Raw genomic sequence first — 7554 nt, forward strand, 5'->3', positions numbered from 1 at the left:
ATGAAGGAGAAGTTCCATGCTAAGTACCATGAATATTTCAAAACAAAGGAGGTATGGGATGGAATCTTTTGTATACAAAATTCAGAAAGATTGCATGGAAATATTGAATATTATGGGTGGGGGTGATATTTGTAAAGTACATTTTGAAGATATTTGTAAAGCAGGTAGGAATTATTCACGATCCACATAGACAATGCAAGGATATGTGGGAAGGAGCAACTTGGCAGGAGGAGGTACATCAAGTGTCACTAAAAGAGAACTAGGTATGTTACTTGAAAACCTTAAAATAAATTTATTAATTCATAGGGTAAACAAATTGAAACATTATATACACATAAGAAACAATAAGAGGCTGAAAAAGGCTTAGCTATGTTTTGTCAAATTTGCCAAAAAAAAGCACAATAGTAAGGAATGTCCCTACAACAAAACCAAGATTTCATCTTTCGAGGATGCCAGTAGGAACACCACCTTGAATCTCTTCCTATAGATATGACTAATATAGAGTATATCAAAGAACCTATATATTTCATGGCCCTGTGAATGTGTTGGCTACCACGAGCAATATATCCAGGTATGACAAGTGATTATCTTGTACCTAGAGCTAGTCAACCTAATCCCTTTTCAAATAAATTTGGATGTTATGGAGGATGAAAACAACCTCCACCCTATTTCTAGGAATGGCCAAACCAATATGCTTCATATCCCTAGTAATAGGCATGGAGGCCACAAAAACCACAATATCTGTAATAATATCCATTTTATCCACCACCACCAATAATTAATCTATATCAGCCAGCACAACAAATCCTTCCACCTATATCACAAGCATCGAATAATCAATTGCCAAACACATCACAACAACCAAAGGTAACTCCTATGCTTGCACAACCATCACCAAATCCAAATAATAAGGTGACACAATTACTATATAATAATGAGGTTACTAAACCCACTTATCCTTTTAATATAGTTGAAATAGATGGAGTCCAATTGAGATCATGAAAATCCCTTCAAGGACTAACTATTACTAAAATCAATGTTTCACCTAATAAATCTGAAGAAACCCAAGTCAAAACACCTCCATTCCATAATCAGTTCCATTCTAAGCCAACTCCAAAGTACATTTCTCCACCTAAATTTGATTTGTTAATGAATTGAGGAATGTTAACATTAAGATTCCTCTTTTGTACTCTATAAAAGACATTCTTATCTATACAAAAATAATTCAAGAATTATTTACTCGAAGGAAAAAGAAGAAAGATGATCCTAAAATTGTCTAAGTTATTGGGCAACTTGCTGACCTCATGTTGGGAAGCTCGATGATCTTGAGGTACGTATTAAGAATATTGTGATTCATAATACACTTTTTGATCTAGGAGCTACTATAAATGTAATGACAAATGAAACTAAGGAAAAATTGGCTCTCCAAGTACTTAGGCCCACACCAATAGTCCTTTAAATGTCTAATCATTTCTTGGTCAAGCCTAAACGTATGATAGAGGATATAGTTATTTTTGTTGATTCTTGGGAGTATCCTATAGACTTTGTATTCTATAGGGGGACACCCCTTGATTTTTTGAAGATCGTGATTGGCTACTATTGATGCCTTTATTAATTGCAGGTCTAGAAACATGGTCATCTCCAATGGAAAAGAGATGAAACAACTAATGCCATATCCACCAGCACGACCTTTAAAGAGATGGAAGATCCTCTGTGGGTTGACAGTAAATTGGATGAGTCGCTACCAGTTTTCATAATCGATTAAAGTCGAGATATTGCAAGACCATCAGAGGACACATTCTGATGAACTTTCTTGAAAATAATTATTCATTTAATAGTATTTTACAAATACTGGTCACTTTATTTAATAATGATGGTCCATTTGAAAATTTTACTTTAGTAAATGATAGATGCTCACTTCATCATTGTTTCACATTATGTCAATTGTTGCCACATGATTGTCTATATAGCAATGTTCTTGATTTCTGAAAATTTCAATCCTTCCTTGGTTGCTCCACAAATGTTTGCCATAAGTTCACATGTACAATCACAAGCCATGGAAGTATTAAATTTTAATACACTCAACATAAATCCAAGGCTAACTGCCTCACAACTAGATGATCTCATTTCTATGTTATGCTCCCATAATGATGCTTTTGCATGGTTATATCAAGATATGAGAGGCATATATCCCACTACTTTTACACATCATATATATATTGAGGAAGGTACTCAACCAATAAGACAATCACAATGGAGACTAAATCCAATTTTGAAAGAAATTGTTAAAGAAGAGATTTAGAAGCTACTTAATGTAGCGTTTATCTTCCCCATCTATGATAGTCAATGGGTTTCACCTTTTGTGGGATTTCCCAAAAATAATGGGAAGTGGTGAATCTATGTTTACTATAGCGTGCTTAGTAAGTCCACAAAAAAAGACCATTTTCCCACACCATTCATTGATCAAGTTCTATATACTCTTGTTGGGAAGAAATTTCTCTCTTTCCTTGATAGACTTAGCGGATATAATCAAATCCATATAGCCCTAGAAGACCAAGATAAAACAACATTTAACTTTCCTTGGGGGACATTTTCTTATAATGTTTTCCCTTTTGGGTTATGCAATTCTCCCACTACATTTCAAAGAGTAGCTTTGAGTACTTTTAGCTGACCTAATTCATGATTGTGTAGAAGTTTACATGGATGTTTTCACTATTTATGGTAACATGTATGCGGAAGCCAAAGAGAATCTTGATAAGGTTCTTTATCAATTCATTGAAACCAATATGTCTTTGAGTCATGAAAACTATCACATTCTTATGATGAAAGGTATATTACCTGGTCAATATATTTTTCCAAATGTTATTCAAGTGGATCCCATGAAGGTACAAATAATTTAGGCTTTACCTACTCTAGCCAATCAAAAAGATGTTCGTAGCTTTTTATGACATGCTAGATATTATTTTCTATTTATTCAAAATTTTAGTAAAATTGCTTGACCTCTTTTTGTCTTGTTAGGTAAAGATGTTGCTTTTTCATGGACAAATTAGTGTCAGCAAGCCTTCAAGTAAATCAAAAGAAATCTCACTTCAGCAATAGTGTTACATGGACCAAATTACGAGTTACCATTTCATATCCACATGGACACCTCAGACAATTCAATGGGTTAGTGTTTGGACAAAAGGAGGATTCACTCTTTTACTCAATTTATTATATGAGTAAGAATTACACTAGTAATGACGTAAACTATACTGTGACTAAAAAATAATTTTTGTTTGTAGTATATGCAGTGACTAAATTTTCATTACATTATTGGTTAATATAAGATTTTTATTCATATTGATCACTCTCCAATAAGATTCTTAATGAATAAACTAGTAGTAATAGGAAGAGTGATTAGATGGTTATTATTGTTCCAAGAGTTTGATATAACTATACTTAAGAAGAGTAGTTGAGAAAATGTGGTTGCGGACTTTTATTTAGGTTGTATCAACAAGATGAACCTATACTAGTCGATGAAGCTTTTCCGGATGAACATCTCTTTGCTATTTCAACTTAAAGAGTCTGTGGTTTGCAGACATTGCAAACTATTTATTCTCATGCCAATTTCCTCTACACTTTTCACCAATGGAACATCTCAAGCTCATTGGCCTCAGTGGCCAACACATGTTGATCGATGGGATTCTCTTTTGTACCAACATTTATAGTGTCATGCGATGATGTGTAGCTAAGGATGATGTCTTTGATATACTTTGTGCATACCACTTTGAACCTTGCGGGGGTCATTTTGCAACCCAGAGGAATGCCCACAAAATCTTTACTACAGGGTATTATTGACCTACAATCTACAAAGATTGCAAGAGATGTTCAGCATTGCGACAAGTGTCAATGCATGGGCTGTCCCACGTGTTTAGATGAAATGCCTCTACATCCCGAGTTATCCATTGAGCCCTTTGAAAAATGGGATCTCAATTTTGTGGGACCAATTAATCCCCTCTCTAGGAATAAAAAATATATCTTGGTTCATACATATTATGTAACCAAATGGGTAGAAGTTGTTGAACTAAAACATGCTTGAGATACTAAAGTTGCTGACTTTCTGTATTTTGAGATTTTCACTAGGTTTGGTGTTCTATGAGATATTGTTACAGATCAAAGACCATAATTCACATTAGAACTCATCTCTACTTTAGTGCACGAAAATGAGATCTGACAATGTATTTTTTAGTGGCAAATTTTCACCAATTGACAAATAACCGACCAACCATAAATAGGAAACTAGTAGGTCTAAGTAAAGAAAATTTTAAAACGTACATCTTCTACAGGTCCACCAAGGCCTACATGTCAAAACAGGTAAACCTTCCTGTCAATCACCTATCTATCAGAGGCCATCGGTTGGAATTCTTTTTGGAACGTTTATCACTCTTTTCACCTAAATTATATTAACAGCAGTTGACTGGTTTTGACAATGAAGTTAGGTAAGTTTGAATGGTTTAGTATTGTCTGCAACAACATGTTCGTTGAATCTAGGCAAAATAGAGGATAGAAGAATGAGTAGTGCAACACTAGGCAGATCTAGACGAAGACAGATGTTAGTGTATAGCATCGGATAGTTTTGTAAGTTTGAGATTGGCTACAACTAAAGATAGCTGTAGATGATTAGTTTGTAATCCTTTTGTAATGTGAGTTTGAATTTTTTTCATAAATATCTTTTTTATGATTAATTCAAAATAGTTTATTTTGTCTCAACGATCTCTGTGTTTTGTTTTGTGCGCATTGCCAGTTACTTAGCAAATAGAACATCAGTCTTGGTCGTTTGTGCTTTCTTAGAATTTAATCTCATCATATCCGACAGGTATGTCTTATTCAAGGCGACAGGTATGTCTTATTCAAGAGTACTTGGCTTGAGTTTTGTCATTGCTCAAATGAGATTACAAATACTACAAATTATTTTTTATCACAAGATCAAGAATCAACTGAGCAAAAGACCAAAAATAATAATTGCATTACGATAGCCTTATAGCCTTATTATATAGAGACTTTGAACAAAATAAGAATGACTAAAAATTAAAAAAACACATACGCATATTCATGCACAAATACAGTTAACTGCTTCGTACAGATTCTTCCAACAAGTGGAAGAAATTGTCATACCAACAAGAATGGAGCTCATTTTCTTACTGAAATATGATTTGCTTATATTAAGAAAAAAAATTAAAATAAACAAAATAAATTCAACACTAGCAGGGAAAAGAAAAATATACCTTTATACAAGTACATACTCATTCTATGAACAGTTTATTTATTTGGTTAATCCGAGAAATATTACAATGTATCGATATATCCCAACCATCGATCTAGAATTTATCAGGGAAAAATCTATGGTAGCACAATCTATTGACATCTGCTATACGAAGGATGCAAGTTTTGCTTCTGGTGGGTTTGACTTGCAGATGTCCAGAAATTCATCAATGCTTGTAAACTTATATTCTGGATAAAGTTTAGTAGCCTCCAGATCTTCAGTTGTCAACTCGTAGTTGGTTTGATCACCTTTAACAAAAATACTGTGCAAAATTGAAACGGGGATGTTATCTGGATCAGGCAAAGCTGCATTGATACACATTAGAGTTAGAATCTTTATTTTGGATTATAGATATCAACAAATAATGAAAAGTATGTATCGAATGATTTCATCTTACTTTCAGAGAGCTTCACCATCTCAGCTTCAGGCAAATAGACCTTTTTAAGAGTCCGTCCTGTTTTCTTCTCCCACAGTAAAACAATCTCGCTCTGGCTAATCACATTTATTGGAGGCTTGTAAATCACCTGCTTGTTTAGTGTTCTGGGATCATTGGCTACCATTATGTTTAGAGTGGCAATGTCATCTTCTAAATTCATGACAGCTGAACAACAACGTGAAGAAACATTCAAAATTCTTTAAGTAAAACTAAATATCGCATAAATGATCTAAAGTCACAATAGAATTCGATAATAGGTGATGTTGAACCCTCATTCTCTACCTAAAGTTTGAAGTACTGCGTATACCTTTAGTAAAACCATCTCCATATATAACAACTTCCTGTGGTGATGGTTTCTTTTGAGGATGAAGGAAATAGTCAACGAAATAAGCAGCATAAGAATTGGCAGAAACAAAAGTGTGGAATCCCTGCCTCTTCAGTTGCCCTACGAATGGTCTTCCTAATATCATTTATTCTCTGAAAGGGAGCCAACGTTTTGGTTCTGTCCACTTCATTGCCAAATTCTGATGGCAAGAACCTCTGTTTGAACAGAAAGAATACATAAAATGTTATGAATGCCATAATAAATTATAAGTTTATTGAACAATCACAAGCGTAATTTTTTTTTGGATCAGCCGCATAAACTATAGGTCACCTTTTCGGTTATTAGATGATTAACTACTGACAGTAAGAAAAATAACAAATGTAGAAAATTGCTGAGAAGAACAATAGCACATAACACATAGATTTTATGTGGAAAAGTTTGATAAAAATATATTAGTAAAAAATAATCGGCAAATATCTTTCGTATTGACAACCGATTTGCAGAGTTCTAATTGAGGGCAACTTACTAAATATAGTAAGTTTGAAGAGTTCTAATTGAGGACAACTTACTAAATATAGTAAGTTTGACTCGCACAACTACATGTAAAATGCATTTCAAAATTACTATTTATGGTAAGTCTCCTAACAAAACTTGCTATTTATAATAATTTCGGACAATTCATGATGACTAGACTACATCTTGATGAGAATCCACAATGACTTTACCACATCTAGATGAGAATCCAATTTGAACTTAGAGTCTAAATAGAGGATGCCTTATTACTCACAAGTTGGTTATGTGAGACAGAAATTCAGAAGCCATTTATTACCTTTATATTTCCTGCTTCCTTGATAACCTTTAAAATATTGAGCTGATCTAAATGCTGGGGAATGGCAACTGCAGATATTACTATATCCACTTGCTTGATTGCATTGACAAGGCTGTTATGGTCATCCAAAGATCCCTGCTCCCATCAACAAAAGTGTTAAATGGATCCTTCTCGTTAAAGGACATAAGATCAAAACCAATATGAATATCCTTGTGACATTCGAATCACTGACCTGAAGAATGACAATACCATCATCTCTGAATTGTTGGAGTAATTGTGATTTGGAGGAATGAGGAGCTGCAGTGGAAGGACGCACAAAAGCAAATGTTGGGTTGCCAAGTGAGACACTGGCTTTCGCCATATATTTACCAATGTACCCAGTTGCTCCAATTATCAATATTCTATTGATCTTCGCAACCTCCCCTTCCATAAAATTAATTCAGTGCAAAATCATAACTGACTGTGTAAGAAACGCATCAGACAACTTAAAATGAAAACTCAAGACAGTCTAAACAAACACAGCGAGTTATCTATATCTCTAGATGAAAAAAAATGGAAACAAAAGTATAACTAGTTTGTTCAGTGAACACCTTGATGAGCTCTTGATTTGAACTTCTCGTCATATGAAGGATATATTTATAGGAGGAGATTGAGAATAAATA

The 7554-nt window shown here is 34.0% G+C and overlaps 1 pseudogene; it reads right to left on the reverse strand.

Annotated features, from left to right (window-relative positions):
• Window positions 1–5407: 5407 nt before the first annotated feature.
• On the reverse strand, window positions 5408–7322 carry LOC131028424 (isoeugenol synthase 1-like; annotated as a pseudogene).
• Between the last annotated feature and the right edge of the window lie 232 nt (window positions 7323–7554).

The sequence above is a fragment of the Cryptomeria japonica genome, chromosome 7 (assembly GCF_030272615.1).
Source record: "Cryptomeria japonica chromosome 7, Sugi_1.0, whole genome shotgun sequence".
NCBI lineage: Eukaryota > Viridiplantae > Streptophyta > Pinopsida > Cupressales > Cupressaceae > Cryptomeria > Cryptomeria japonica.